Source organism: Heterodontus francisci, chromosome 39 (genome assembly GCF_036365525.1).
Source record: "Heterodontus francisci isolate sHetFra1 chromosome 39, sHetFra1.hap1, whole genome shotgun sequence".
NCBI lineage: Eukaryota > Metazoa > Chordata > Chondrichthyes > Heterodontiformes > Heterodontidae > Heterodontus > Heterodontus francisci.
Window position 1 is genome coordinate 36,763,016 of NC_090409.1, and position 16,150 is coordinate 36,779,165.

The following is a 16,150-nucleotide window of genomic DNA, read 5'->3' on the forward strand; positions in this document are numbered from 1 at the left end:
GCTGAAAACATTTCCATTGTAAGGGGCACTACATGATCACCAGTCCCCGTTGTAAGTTGCTCTCAAAGCATTTCCTTTCCCTGAGGCACTACAGGTGCTCCAGTTCCTGTTGTAATTGTCTCTGAAAACATTTCTATTCTCTTGGGCACGACATGTGCTCCATTCCCTGTTGTAATTGGCTCTGGAAACATTCCATTGTATGGGGCACTGCATGTGCTCCAGTCCCTGTTGTACGTTGCTCTGGAAACATTTCCATTGTCTGGGGCACTGCATGTGCTCCAGTCCCTGTTGTAATTGGCTCTGAAAACATTTCCATTGTCTGGGGCACTGCATGTGCTCCAGTCCATGTTGCAAGTTGCTCTGAAAACATTTCCATTATCTGGGGCACTACATGTTCTCCAGTCCCTGTGGTAAGTTGCTCTGAAAGAATTTCCATTGTCTGGGGCACTGCATGTGCTCCAGTCCCTGTTGTAAGTTGCTCTGAAAATATTTGCATTGTCTGGGGCACTGCATGTGCTCCGGTCCCTGTTGTAAGTTGCTCTGAATACATTTCCATTGTCTGGGGCACTGCATGTGCACCAGTCCCTGTTGTAAGTTGCTCTGAAATCATTTCCACTGTCTGGTGCACTACATGTTCTCCAGTCCCTGCTGTAAGTTGTTCTGAAAGCATTTCAATTGTCTGGGGCACTGCATGTGCTCCAGTCTCTGTTGTAAGTTGCTCTGAGAACATTTCCATTGTCTGGGGCACTACATGTTCTCCAGTCCCTGCTGGACGTTGTTCTGAAAGCATTTCCATTGTCTGGGGCACTGCATGTGCTCCAGTCCCTGTTATAAGTTGCTCTGAATACATTTCCATTGTCTGGGGCACTACATGTTGTCCAGTCCATGTTGTAAGTTGCTCTGAAAGCATTTCCATTGTCTGGGTCACTGCATGTGCTCCAGTCCCTGTTGTAAGTTGCTCTGAAAACATTTCCATTGTGTGGGGCACTGCAGGATCTCCAGTCCCTGTTGTAAGTTGTTCTGAAAGCACTTCCATTGTCTGGGGCACTGCATGTGCTCCAGTCCCTGTTGTAAGTTCCCCTGAAAACATTTCCATTGTGTGGGGCACTGCAGGATCTCCAGTCCCTGTTGCAAGCTGTTCTGAAAGCATTTCCCTGGTCCGGGGCACTTTATGTGCTCCAGTCCATATTGGAAGTTGCTCTGAAAGCATTTCCATTGTCTGGGACACTGCATGTGCTCCAGTCCCTGTTGTAAGTTGCTCTGAAAACATTTCCATTGTCCTGGGCACTGCATGTTCTCCAGTCCCTGCTGGACGTTGTTATGAAAGCATTTCCATTGTCTGGGGCACTGCATGTGCTCCAGTCCCTGTTATAAGTTCCTCTGAATACATTTCCATTGTCTGGGGCGCTACATGTTCTCCAGTCCATGTTGTAAGTTGCTCTGAAAGCATTTCCATTGGCTGGGTCACTGCATGTGCTCCAGTCCCTGTTGTAAGTTGCTCTGAAAACATTTCCATTGTCTGGAGCACTGCATGTTCTCCAGTTCCTGTTGTAAGTTGCTCTGAAAACATTTCCATTGTCTGGGGCACTGCATGTTCTCCAGTCCCTGTTGTAATTGGCTCTGAAAACATTTCCACTGTCTGGGGCACTGCATGTGCTCCAGTCCCTGTTGTAATTGGCTCTGAAAACATTCCCATTGTCTGGGGCACTGCATGTGCTCCAGTCCCTGTTGTAAGTTACTCTGAAAACATTCCCATTGTCTGGGGCACTGCATGTGCTCCATTGCCTGTTGTAATTGGCTCTGAAAATGTTCCCATTGTCTGGGGCACTACATGTGCTCCAGTCCCTGTTGTAATTGGCTCTGAAAACATTTCCATTGACTGGGGCACTACATGTTCTTCAGTCCCTGTTGTAATTGGCTCTGAAAACATTTCCATTGTCTGGGGCACTGCATATTCTCCAGTCCATGTTGCAAGTTGCTCTGAAAACATTTCCATTGTCTGGGGAAGGACATGTTCTTCAGTCCCTGTTGTAATTGGCTCTGAAAACATTTTCATTGTCTGGGGCACTACATGTGTTCCAGTCCCTGTTGTAATTTTCTCTGAAAACATTTCCACTGTCTGGGGCACTACATGTGCTCCAGTCCCTGTGGTAATTGGTTTTGAAAACATTTCCACTCCCTGGGGCACTGCATGTTCTCCTGTCCCTGTTGTCAGTTGCTCTGAAAACATTTCCGTTGTCTGGGGCACTACATGTTCTCCAGTCCCTGTTGTAAGTTGTTCTGAAAGCATTTCCATTGTCTGGGGCATAACATGTGCTCCAGTCCCTGTTGTAAGTTGCTCTGAAAGCATTTCCTTTGTTTGGGGCACTACATGTGCTCCAGTCCCTGTAGTAAATTGCTCTCAAAACATTTCCATTGTCTGGGGCACTACATGTGCTTCAGTCCCTGTTGTCATTGGCTCTGAAAAGATTTCCATTGTTTGGGGCACTACATGTTCTTCAGTCGCTGTTGTAATTGGCTCTGAAACCATTTCCATTGTCTGGGGCACTACATGTGCTTCAGTCCCTGTTGTAATTGGCTCTGAAAACATTTCCATTGTCTGGGGCACTATATGTTCTCCACTCCCTGTTGTAAGTTGCTGTGAAAACATTTCCACTGTCTGGGGCACTGCATGTGCTCCAGTCCCTGTTGTAATTGGCTCTGAAAACATTTCCATTGTCTGGGGCACTGCATGTGCTCCAGTCCCTGTTGTAAGTTGCCCTGAAAACATTTCCATTGTCTGGGGCACTACATGTTCTCCAGTCCCTGTTTTAATTGGCTCTAAGCACATTTCCATTGAATGGGGCACTGCATGTGCTCCAGTCCCTGTTGTAAGTTGCTCTGAAAACATTTCCATTGTCTGGGGCATTACATGTGCTCCAGTCCCTGTTATAATTGGCTCTGAAAACATTTCCATTGTCTGGGGCACTACATGTGCTCCGGTCCACTGCACTGCACTAAAATCCTTTCCATTGTTTCGGGCTGTGTGCAGGCAGCAAATGTGCTCCAGTCCCTGTTGTAAGTTGCTCTGTTCCTGCACCCATCAATGTCGTGCACATGGACACACAGCCACCTGCTCCTGCACCCATGAAAGCCGTGCACATGGGCACACAGCCACCTGCTCCTGCACCCATCAGAGCAGTGCACATGGACGAACAGGCACCTGTTTCCCCATCCACGCTTGAAACAACCATGCAGAGCCTTGTGAGACTCCGCAATTGCCAGCAGCTGCCTGTCAAGCAGAGAGGGCATCCAAAGCGGTCAAGCGCTTGGGAAACATTCAGCAAGAAGAGACTGAGCACTAAAAGAAACAAGCATGCTGTGTCCCGTGGTAGCACAAATGTGAATGCTCTTGCTGCGTACACAACTGGTGAGGTGGGAGTGCAGCCACACCATTCTGCATCCTCAGTGTTGCTTGAAGGCAAAGGTAGATAAGAGTGAAAGAAATGGAAGATGATGCTGACAGTAGTAGGCCGGATTAAATGGGAGCGGATGGAAAGGCGCAGGAGTAGCATAACCACTAGCAGGGAACAGCTGGGATAAATGGCCTGCTTTATGTTCAAAGTCCAAAAGAAATGTGCTTCTTTTTCCAGCACCCTCACATCATTCATGTTTTCCCTAAGAGCAGCATTGAACCATCACGAGACAGGGGCAGTTACATCATCCTGACTCCTACAGCTGAGGTAGGTACTAAGTGATTCATTGGCGGTGTTATCAGTACATACCTTTACTGCAGAACATAAAGCATGTTCAACAGTAATTTCATTGGAGGAGGGAAGCTCTGACACTGATGTTCTTTCTCGAGAAAACAATCCTTGAGACTTAAGGACAGCATTCAAGCAACAAAGGCAACAGGATCATGCTGCGGAGCTTGTCACGATACGGAAAGGAACCTTGCATTTATGGATGTAGTGGGAACGCACATTGTGATGTGTTTGGGGAACATTCACCAAGAACAGACTGAGCTCAGACTCTTGTAACTTTGCCTTCTTCACATGGACAATACAGGAGTGGAATAGAGAGCCACACGTTCATTCACCACAAGGCTCTCCAGGAACAATCTCTTTAGTTCTGCAGAGCAGAGACTCGGCCTGTCTGTCTCACGGGAATGCTGGTGACACAACACTCATGTATCCATGCACAGCAGTTCCTCGAATGTTTAATGTACTTCATAAAATTTCTCAATAATTAAACCTGGAATTGTTGAGGTTTTTGATGTTATTTTCCCTACTTTGCAACTGCATTTCAGATATTCAACTGTGGTGTGGTCCTTGGGGGGGCGGTTGTGAGGGGCAGGTGGGGTTTTGTGAGTGGGAGGTGGGGGGAGAGGGGGAGATGGGGGAGGGGGAGGAGGCGGAGAGGGAGAGGGGGAGGTGGAGTGGGAGAAGGGGGTCATTTCCACTATGCGTGGAGGAAAGAAAATAAAAAAGTTTCTGATGACTGTGCCTCAGGAACATACAAATGGATTTATCAAGTGGGTTGTAAATTCAAATCGTTAGGAATAGAAAAGAATGGGCAGGTAAACCAGGTGGGCTCCCAGGAATCCTTGGTGGCCAATAAGAAGACCACCTTACTGATGACAACACGGGAATGTTGTTATTACAAGTATTTCCTTTTTTTTAAACATGAGAATCTATATTTTTTTAAACTGGAAAGGATTTCAGTTATATTGAATCATCTGGAGATGGCTGAACTTTGTGGGGTTTTTTAAAAAAGGTTTGGAACTGAGTTTGACCTGAAAGTGGAATGTAAAAGTTACTGGAAAAAACCTGTTTGCAAAGAACCCAACGGGGGGGGTTGTTGTTTTCCTGTCTGGAGAGGGGAACCTGCCCACATTTCTCTTTGAAAAGGAATCCTACATCTCTTGAGAAGAAACTCTGTATTTCAAATGTAGCAGCTTCCTATTTCATCCTGTCTCTGAAGAATCCCTGCATCAAGCTGAACTGTTACCTCATGTGTTTTATTGGTTGTAGCAACCTTGCATCTTTAAAAGGTCTTTTACATCAAATGTGAGAACTGACACTTGTTGCTACACCCCTGATGGATGGCCTACGTGAAGCCTTCTACAGTTGAATTTCTTTGAATGCCTACCCAACACAGACTGTTCATATACCTTGCCTGGAAAGACCTCAAGTGGCATCCAACTATTCAACTTTGGGACACCTCGCCAAACCAAATAACTTCCGTCCAGATCATTGCAGTCTAAGTTTTTTTTTATTCCTTTTATTCACTTGAAACAACGGTAAACAAAAATCCCTTTGTTCCTCAGTTGATCTTTTTTTGGATATATGTGTGTGTGCATGAGGGCTTGGGATAACAATAAGGAGCTTTAATGTCTCAATTCATATATACACTTACTTAATTATTGGTTAAGACAGGGTTGTCCAACCTTTTCGGGAAGAGGGCCACATTACAAATTTTGCTCAGCCCGGGGACCCAGTGAGTAAATTTTGAAAGCTTAAGGCACCAAAAATTAATCTGAGTAATAAAAAGAACAACAAATGTGCATTTTTGTGAAGAAGCTTTAAATGAGAAGACTAATTTATTCACTTACTTTCTCGTCACTATATTGAAAACTGATTTAGTGACATACCTGGCATTGTTTTTGCTTGCATAAGTAGTCAATTTCGATCCACACATTGATTTAGCAAAGCAGAGTATTCTGGATAGATGTTCATCTTTCAGGAGAGACCTTGATCTCTCTTCCCTCCACCCCCACCGCCTCCCACCCCCCCCCCCCCACCCCGTGATCTGTGTGTGTCTCATTCTCTCTTCCCCTCCTCCCCGTGATCTGTGTGTGTGTGTGTCGTTCTCTCCTTACCCCCAGCCCTCACACCCCCGCCCTCACCACCCCTCTGGGCCCAGGGGACACAGATTGAAAGTTTTAGACAAAAGATGCAGGGGGAATATGAGGAAGCACTGTTCACGCAGTGGGTGGTAATGACCTGGAACTCACTGCCCGCAAGGGCGGTGGAAGTGGAGACGATCAATGACTTCAAGAGGAAGTTGGATGGCCATCTGAAAGAAATAGACTTGCAGGGCTACGGGGATCAAGCTGGGGATGGGATTGACTGCAGAGCTCCATGGAGAGCCAACATGGGCTAGATGGACAGAATGCCCTTCTTCTGTGCCGTAAGTAAATGACTCTTTGACTCTGTCTTTCCCCCTCGCTGTCTGTCTGCCCCCTCTCTCTCTCCACACCTCTGCCCCTCCTCTCTCTCACTCTCTCTATCCCCTGACTCTCTCTCTGTTCCCCCCTCTCTCCCACTTTTGTTCTTTCTCTGTTCCCCTTTCTCTCTCTCTCTCTCTCTGGTCACCCCACTCTCTCTCTTGCCCCTCTCACACTCTTTTCCTCCCTCTCTCTATCTGTTCCCCTTTCTCTGTCTCTGCGTCCCCCCCTTCTCTCCCCCACTCTCACTCACACAGTTGCAGAGAGTGGAATGCTCAGCAGGTGATTGGTCAGTTATTTTTAAAACGATCACAGTCAGTTTCACAGCTAACAGCTGCTGACATCGAGAACAGCCATTTCCCAACAGAGTCGTTGTTTTCTGTGGGCTTTTTGAAAGAAACTCAGAACCCGCTGGAAAACCCTGAGTCTGTTAGGAAATGGCTGTTTCTGATGTCAGTAGCTATCAGCTGTGAAACTGACAGTGATATTTTTTAAAAGGCCGGTCTGTAAGAAGAAGATGACAATGGGAAATTTTCCATCTCCAGTCATGGTGAGGATGAGGAATGGCCCCGGGAACAGTTTATATCTGTGGGCCAGATGGAAAGCTTTGGCAGGCTGGATCCTGGTCCACGGGCCGTATGTTGGACAACCCTGGGTTAAGACTTGTTTTTGTAATAAATGTATAATGTTGTTGTTTATTAAAGAAACCTGGTTGGTGTGCTTTATTCTGGGGACAAGTAGAGTATCTAATTGGCTATTTTGGTAAGTTGGAAAATTTATTGATACGCTGTGACCGGTGGAGATGTGGGACTGAATTAACAGTGCACTCCTCCCACCTTGGTCATAACATATTACTTGGGGACTCGTCCGGGATTAAATCCAATGCCTATAATGTTTAATTATAAAGGGGAGTAACAATAATTAAAAGAGGAAAATAAAAGAACCAGGTTTCTTGGGTAATAGGGTAAATTCTACACCACTGGAATGTCTTTAATAGTTGCTGAAACTTTTCTGGGGAAGGAGAATGTATTCCTAAGTAACTTGGAAAATTTAACAAAGGTTAAACTAAACGATTTGGCAGCACATTTGGGGTTAGAATTGAAATCTGGAGTTTAAAAAGCAGAGATAATTCAAGTAATAGTCCAACGTTTGAAATTGGAAGATGAAGAAGAGGACAGTAAGTCAGAGGATAATGCAGTTGAATTATCTAAAATTAAATTACAACTGAAACAATTTGAACAGGAATAAGAAATGGGAAAACTCAGGCCTCAACAGGAAACAGAAAAAGAAATAGAATTGGGAAGACTTAGGTTTGAATTTCAAAGAGAAAATGAAAAAGAATTAAGGGAATTCAAATTAAAAATGATGGAACTAAGACAAAGGGGTGGTCTTGACTCCAGGGAAAATTCTGGCCAAGAAGAATCTGAATCCAGCCCAGGACCCAGTGAAAAGCTTTTTACATTTATACAAGCTCTCACTCAGTTTAAGGAAAGGGACGTGGAGGCATTTTATATTTCTATTGAAAAGATACCCAAACAAATGAAATGGCCAAAGGAAAGCTGGACACTACTTATGCAAAGCAGGTTGATGGAGGTTGATGCAGAGCTCATGAAGTTTATGCCATGCTTTCTAAAGAGGCTTCTGCAGATTAAGAGATGGCAAAAAAGGCTATTCTCACTGCATATCAATCAGTCCCTGAAGCTTACTGGCAGAAGTTTCGGAACCTCTGGAGATTGGCTGGGCAGAAGTATGTCGAATTTGAAAGGGTAAAACAAATTGGAGCGACACAGTGGCGCAGTGGTTAGCACCGCAGCCTCACAGCTCCAGCGACCCGGGTTCAATTCTGGGTACTGTCTGTGTGGAGTTTGCAAGTTCTCCCTGTGTCTGCGTGGGTTTCCTCCGGGTGCTCCGGTTTCCTCCCACATGCCAAAGACTTGCAGGTTGATAGGTAAATTGGACATTATAAATTGCCCCTAGTATAGGTAGGTGGTAGGGAAATATATAGGGACAGGTGGGGATGTGGCAGGAATATGGAATTAGTGTAGGATTAGTATAAATGGGTGGTTGATGGTCGGCACAGACTCGGTGGGCCGAAGGGCCTGTTTCAGTGCTGTATCTCGAAACTAAACTAAACTAAATTAATTTTGATTGTCGAACATGGGCAGCAAAGATGAAAGCCCTGTATGAGAACCTTAGAGAACTGATTCTCCTGGAAGAATTTAAAAATTCACTCGCTCCAGTATTGAGAACTCATATAGAGAACCAAAAGGTTTCAAGAGCCAGGCAGGCAGCAGAAATCACTGATGATATTTTGAGCTTGTGTATAAGCTCTAAACACTTTGTTTGTCACCCCCACAAACCCGGGAAATATCGAAAGTGGGAGAATGAAAGGAAGGCAAGTAGCCGGGCACAAGAATGGATAGCTGGGAACTCCCCAGGATCCCCTCCTCAGGTCAGAAAGGAAGGTGCTGAGGGTGGAAGTGAGATCTGCAAGCTGAAGTGTTATCATTGTCACAAGGTGGGATATCTTCATTCAGAATGCTGGTACAAGGTACACCCATGGGACTTGGTGGAGTACACAAAGGTAATTCAGAGAAAGGAGCTCTGACTGAGAGTACAGCAGATCAGGCTGTATTTCTGACTGCAGCTGTAAAAGCAAATAACAAAAATAAAGTGAGTGTAGAGGTTGAGAATAAGATACCGAAAAGTTATAGGGAATTCTTGTCAAAGGAAAAGTAACTCTTTATCCTTTAAGTGAGGCAGGTAAACCAATTGTTATGTTTAGGGATACAGGAGCAACCCAAATTCTTTTGCTGGCGAAAGGTATAACATTTCCAATTGAGAGCACACTGAATGCTAACGTTTTAGTGAAGGGTATTGGTGGGGAGTATATACTCTTATCTTTGTACTGAGTGCACCTAGAGTGTGACCTAATGTCTGGGATGGTAACTATAGGAATTGACCTACTCCGAGGGAATCATTTGGCCAGAGCAAAAGGAGTGGTTTCTCCCATAGTGACAGAGAAACCAAGTGAAGTTAAAGAAACAGAACAGTTACAGGAAAAAGTTCCAGGAATATTTCCTTTGTGTGTAGTGTCATGTAGGCCGCCACCTGCCAAGACTGAGGCACAGATTATTTCGCCACATGAACATTCAAACTTAAAATTGTAGCTGGGAAGAAAAGAGGGCCTATCACAAGGAATTGCCAAGCTCCTGACTGGAAAGACATTTGCATTGTAACAGACAGTACTTGGAATGGACAAAGGGGCCACTCCCTGCTCCAGTTTAATCCACAATGAACTTTTGATTACCAGACATTGAAGGTGGAGAAGCTAGCATTCCAGGCTTATCTGCTGAGATGGCCGAATACACAAATAGGCATGGTCAGACCAGTTTAGTCACATGACTAACTGTTGGAGTTTAAAAAAATTTGAACCTGCCACAGAGAATTTGAACTCAGAACGCTGTTCGTTTCTGAACAGAGAACATCTCTCTGCTGTCTGCTCCCATCTCTTTGTCACAGAACTGAAGACCCAGTGAAGTCCTCCTTACTAACATCTGGGGGCTTGTGCCAAAGTTGGGAGAGCTGTCCCACAGACTAGTCAAGCAACAGCCTGACATAGTCATACTCACGGAATCATACCTTACAGACAATGTCCCAGACACTGCCATCACCATCCCCGGGTATGTCCAGTCCCACCGGCAGGACAGACCCACTGGAGGTGGTGGCACAGTGGTATACAGTAGGGAGTGATTGCCCTGGGAGTCCTCAACATCGACTCCGGACCCCATGAAGTCTCATGGCATCAGGTCAAACATGGTCAAGGTAACCTCCTACTGATTCCCACCTACCGCCCTCCCTCAGCTGATGACTCAGTATTCCTCCATGTTGAACACCACTTGGAGGAAGCACTGAGGGTGGCAAGGGCACAAAATGTACTCTGAGTGGGGGACTTCAATGTCCATCACCAAGAGTGGCTCGGTAGCACCACTACTGACCGAGCTGGCCGAGTCCTAAAGGACATAACTGCTAGACTGGGTCTGCGGCAGGTGGTGGGGGAACCAACGCGAGGGAAAAACATACTTGAACTCGTCCTCACCAATCTGCCTGCTACAGATGCTTCTGTCCATGACAGTATTGGTAGGAGTGACCACTGCACAGTCCTTGCGGAGACGAAGTCCCACTTCACATTAAGGATACCATCCATCGTGTTGTGTGGCACTATCACTGTGCGAAATGGGATAGATTTCAAACAGATCTAGCAATGCAAAACTGGGCATCCATGAGGCATTGTGGGGCAGCAGCAGAATTGTACTCATCCACAATCTGTCACCTCATGGCCCGGCATATCCCGCACTCCACCATTACCATCAAGCCAGGAGACCAACCCTGGTTCAATGAAGAGTGCAGGAGGGCATGCCAGGAGCAGCACCAGGCATACCTCAAAATGAGGTGTCAACCCGGTGAAGCTACAACCCAGGACTACTTGCATGCCAAACTGCAGAAGCAGCATGCGGTAGACAGAGCTAAGCGATCCCATAACCAACGGATCACATCTAAGCTCTGCAGTCCTGCCACATCCAGTTGTGAATGGTGGTGGACAATTAAACAACTAACTGGAGGAGGTGGCTCCACAAATATCCCCATCCTCAATGATGGGGGAGCCCAGCACATCAGTGCGAAAGATAAGGCTGAAGCATTTGCAACAATCTTCAGCTAGAAGTGCCGAGTTGATGATCCATCTCGGCCTCCTCCTGAAGTCCCCAGCATCACAGATGCCAGACTTCAGCCAATTCGATTCACTCTGCGTGATATCAAGAAACGACTGAAGGCACTGGATACTGCAAAAGCTATGGGTCCTGACAATATTCCAGTAATAGTACTGAAGACCTGTGCTCCAAAACTTGCCGCGCCCCTAGCCAAGCAGTTCCAGTACAGCTACAACACTGGCATCTACCCGGCAATGTGGAAAATTACCCAGGTATGTCTTGTACACGAAAAGCAGGACAAGTCCAACCCGGCCAATTACCGCCCCATCAGCCTACTCTCAATCATCAGTAAAGTGATGGAAGGTGTCATCAACAGTGCCATCAAGCAGCTCTTGCTTAGCAATAACCTGCTCAGTGACGCTCAGTTTGGGTTCCACCAGTGCCACTCAGCTCCTGACCTCATTACAGCCTTGGTTCAAACATGGACAAAAGAGCTGAACTCAAGAGGTGAGGTGAGAGTGACTGCCCTTGACATCAAGGCAGCATTTGACCGAGTATGGCATCAAGGAGCCTGAGCAAAACTGAGGTCAATGGGAATCAGGGGGAAAACCCTCCACTGGCTGGAGTCATACCTCGCGCAAAGGAAGATGGTTGTGGTTGTTTGAGGTCAATTATCTCCGTCCCAGGACGTCACTGCAGGAGTTCCTCAGGATAGTGTCCTAGGCCCAACCGTCTTCAGCTGCTTCATCAATGACCTTCCTTCAATCATAAGGTCAGAAGTGGGGATGTTCACTGATGATTGCACAATGTTCAGCACCATTCGTGACTCCTCAGATACTGAAGCAGTCCGTGTAGAAATGCAACAAGACCTGGACAATATCCAGGCTTGGGCTGATAAGTGGAAAGTAACATTCGCGCCACACAAGTGCCAGGCAATGACCATCTCCAACAAGAGAGAATCTAACCATCTCCCCTTGACATTCATTGGCATTATGATTGCTGAATCCACAACTATCAACATCCTGTGGGTTACCATTGACCAGAAACTGAACTGGAGTAGCCATATAAATAGCAGGTCAGAGTCTGGGAATCCTGCGGCGAGTAACTCACCTCCTGACTCCCCAAAGCCTGTCCACCATCTACAAGGCACAAGTCAGGAGTGTGATGGAATACTCTCCACTTGCCTGGATGGGTGCAACTCCAACAACACTCAAGAAGCTCGACACCATCCAGGACAAAGCAGCCCACTTGATTGGCACCCCATCTGCAAACATTCACTCCCTTCACCACCCACGCACAGTGGCAGCAGTGTGTGCCATCTACAAGATGCACTGCAGCAATGCACCAAGACTCCTTTGACAACCCCTTCCAAACCCATGACCTCCACTACCTCGAAGGACAAGGGCAGCAAATGCAGGGGAACACCACCACCTGCAAGTTCCCCTCCAAGTCACACACCATCCTGACTTGGAACTATATCGCCGTTCCTTCACTGTCGCTGGGTCAAAATCCTGGAACTCCCTTCCTAACAGCACTGTGGGTGTACCTACCCCACATGGACTGCAGTGGTTCAAGAAGGCAGCTCACCACCACCTTCTCAAGGGCAATTAGGGATGGGCAATAAATGCTGGCCTGGCCAGCGACGCCCACATCCCATGAATGAATTTAAGAAAGAATCACAGCTCATATCTGACTCATTGAGCTGTGCAGGAACATGACATATTCACATGAAGTAATCTTTTCTAACTGCTCAAAGATCTTCAAATTTAGTGAAACCTTTAGTCATTTAATTTCCCCTGCCATTCACCCAATGACAGACCTTCCCCTGTTCTTCTTTCCCTCTCCCCCTCTTTTACTTGTTTAAAATCTATTACATTTTTAACTTTTCCCAGTTCTAATGAAAGGACGTTGAGCTCTTCTTCCGTCGCCTCCGCCTCCAGGGTCACTTCTTCGACCAGGAGTCCTCCCCCCGACCAGCAGACCCATTCACCCGCCTCCAGCATTCTCCTCTCTACCTGGACCCCTCCCCCTGGCCTCTTACCCGCTCTTGATCTCTTCATTGAAAACTGTCAGCGAGACATTGGTCGTCTCAATTTCTCTGCCCCCCTCACTCACTCTAACCTGTCCCCCTCTGAACATGAGGCACTCCGTTCTCTCAGGTCTAACCCCGACATGGTCATCAAACCTGCAGACAAGGGTGGTGCTGTTGTCGTATAGCGTACCGACCTCTACCTTGCAGAAGCTCAACGCCAACTCACAGACACCTCTTCCTACCTCCCTCTGGACCATGACCCCACCACCGAACATCAAGCCACCGTCCAAAGGACTGTCACTGACCTCATCTCCTCTGGAGATCTTCCCTCTACAGCTTCCAACCTCATAGTCCTACAACCCCAGACAGCCCGCTTCTACCTCCTTCCCAAAATCCACAAATTGGACTGTCCCGGCAGACCCATTGTGTCAGCCTGCCCCACTGAACTTATTTCTTCCTATCTAGACTCTATCTTTTCTCCGCTGGTCCAGTCTCTTCCCACCAACATCCGTGACTCTTCTGACGCCCTACGTCATTTAAGGAGTTCCGAAGAAGGGTCACTGACCCGAAACGTTAACTCTGCTTCTCTTTCCACAGATGCTGCCAGACCTGCTGAGTGATTCCAGCATTTCTTGTTCTTATTTCAGATTTCCAGCATCCGCAGTATTTTGCTTTTATTCTGATGAAAGGACATTGTCCTGAAACATTGGGCTGAATTTTAACTGGTCACTGGTGGGGCTCCCGGGACCGGGCCAGAATGGCGGGGGATCCCGCTTGCAAGAGCTTCCAGCCAATCACAGGGCCTGCAGCTCAGCAGCATTAACTGCACCGCCGGCTGTGGTTGCCACTGCCGGAACTGCAGAGGCCTTGGACCCAGGCCCAGTGCTGGAGACCTGGACAAGATGTAGGTGAGGCGGGGTCACCAGGGCCAGTTCAGAAGGCCCTGGTGATGGGGCAGCGGGTGGTGAGAAAGTGGACGTTAGGTTCAGAGGCAGGGGTGTCCAGGGAGGTGGAGTTAGTCCTGGTGAGGTCCTCCCTTATCCACCGATTGTCCATGGAGCAGGGACACCCCCCCCCCCCACCCCACCCCAAAGCCCACAGGGAGACTGTCTGATATTACTAGGTGACCTCCCCATGTGGCGGAGGTAACACTGCCACTGGTTAAATCCCAGGCTGGGGGAAGAGGCCTTATCGATCATTTACGGGTCTCAGTTAGCCTTTGGGGGCAAAGCAGGCATGGGCCTACCCCGCCCCTGACAAAATTGCTTGGTGATGGGGTGGTGATGGGGCCTTTGCCCTGCCTCTGCCCCGTCTCAGAGGGTCGATAAAATCCAGCCCATTAACTCTATTTCTCTCTCCACAGATGCTGCCAGACCTGCTGAGTTTTTCCACCATTTCTTGTTTTTGTCTCAGATTTCCAGCCTCTGCAGTCTTTTGCTTTTGTGTCTAATGTAACTTCACATTTCCAAACAATGGAACAATGTTCTCCACTCTTTGATTATTCCAATGAAATGCAAAATAAAACCTCATCCCATCCTCATCGACATCTTTTTGTGATGTTTGAGCTGGAAATAATTCACACAGAGAATCTATTTAATTAACCAGATTGTCTTCTCTCATTAGTTCAATATAACCTTGTAACAGAGAGGGTGGTGTTATAAAATAATCAGCTCTTACTAAATAACAAAACCCTGTCTCCATTGCTGCCACTCTCTGCTCAACATGTTGTTTTTGTTCAGTGACCAAACCCAACACTGAGAAACAGAAAGCGGAAGCAAGTGAACAGACTGGGGATTTCCAAAAGCCAACACAGTTAGTTTCTCTTCGACAAGTTAGTGAGTTTGTAACGCGCTGTGAATCCAGACATGGGAAGTGGTAAGTTTACAGCGTTATCCTGTTACTGTGATCCCACTCTCATATTTTAAAATGTATATTTAAATCATTTCCATTTTCATTTCAGATTTTTCAAAGCAGGACGCCGTTCATTCTCCAACTATCGACCAAAGGTCAGTTTGCCTTGATCAGGAAATGGGTTTCTCGAGCAGACACACGGAATCGAAATTAGTTTACAAAATCAATGTTCACATTGAGATCTAACTCTGTCCTTCTCTTCCCGCCCCCTCCCTCCGCCCTCTTTCCCCCCTCCCCTCTCTTCCCCCCTCCCTCCCTCCCCTCTCTTCCCCCCCTACCTCCCTCCCCTCTCTTCCCCCCCCTCCCTCCCTCCCCTCTCTTCCCCCCCTCCCTCCCTCCCCTCTCTTCCCCCTCCCTCTCCTCTCTTCCCCCTCCCTCTCCTCTCTTCCACCCCCTCCCTCCCCTCTCTTTCCCCCCCTCCCTCCCTCTCTTTCCCCCCCCTCCCTCCCCTCTCTTTCCCCCCCCCTCCCTCCCCTCTCTTTCCCCCCCCTCCCTCCCCTCTCTTTCCCCCCCTCCCTCCCTCTCTTTCCCCCCCTCCCTCCCCTCTCTTTTCCCCCCCTCCCTCCCCTCTCTTTCCCCCCCTCCCTCCCCTCTCTTTCCTCCCCCTCCCTCCCCTCTCTTTCCTCCCCCTCCCTCCCCTCTCTTCCTCCCCCTCTCCTCCCCTCTCTTTCCTCCCCTCCCTCCCCTCTCTTTCCTCCCCCTCCCTCCCCTCTCTTTCCTCCCCCTCCTCCCCTCTCTTTCCTCCCCTCCCTCCCCTCTCTTTCCTCCCCCTCCCTCCCCTCTCTTTCCCCCCCCTCCCTCCCCTCTCTTTCCCCCCCTCCCTCCCCTCTCTTTCCCCCCCCTCCCTCCCTCTCTCTTTCCCCCCCCTCCCTCCCCTCTCTTTCCCCCCTCCCTCCCCTCTCTTTCCCCCCCTCCCTCCCCTCTCTTCCCCCCCCCTCCCTCCCCTCTCTTCCCCCCCCTCCCTCCCCTCTCTTCCCCCCCCCCTCCCTCCCCTCTCTTCCCCCCCCCTCCCTCCCCTCTCTTCCCCCCCCTCCCTCCCCTCTCTTCCCCCCCCCTCCCTCCCCTCTCTCCCCCCCCCTCCCTCCACTCTCTTCCCCCCCCCTCCCTCCCCTCTCTTCCCCCCTCCCTCCCCTCTCTTCCCCCCCCTCCCTCCCCTCTCTTCCCCCCCCCTCCCTCCTCCCCTCTCTTCCCCACCCCCCCTCCCCTCTCTTCCCCACCCCTCCCTCCCCTCTCTTCCCCACCCCTACCTCCCCTCTCTTCCCCACCCCTACCTCCCCTCTCTTCCCCACC

At 48.4% G+C, this 16,150-nt stretch overlaps 1 long non-coding RNA gene across 1 annotated transcript in view; it reads left to right on the plus strand.

Annotated features, from left to right (window-relative positions):
* LOC137352934 (uncharacterized) overlaps nt 1-14,959 on the plus strand; it is an 83,649-nt gene extending 68,690 nt beyond the window's left edge. The window contains exons 3-4 of the long non-coding RNA XR_010969794.1: nt 14,689-14,824; nt 14,910-14,959. This is a non-coding gene — a long non-coding RNA (uncharacterized lncRNA). The remainder of the gene's footprint in view (nt 1-14,688; nt 14,825-14,909) is intronic.
* Nucleotides 14,960-16,150: the final 1,191 nt, after the last annotated feature.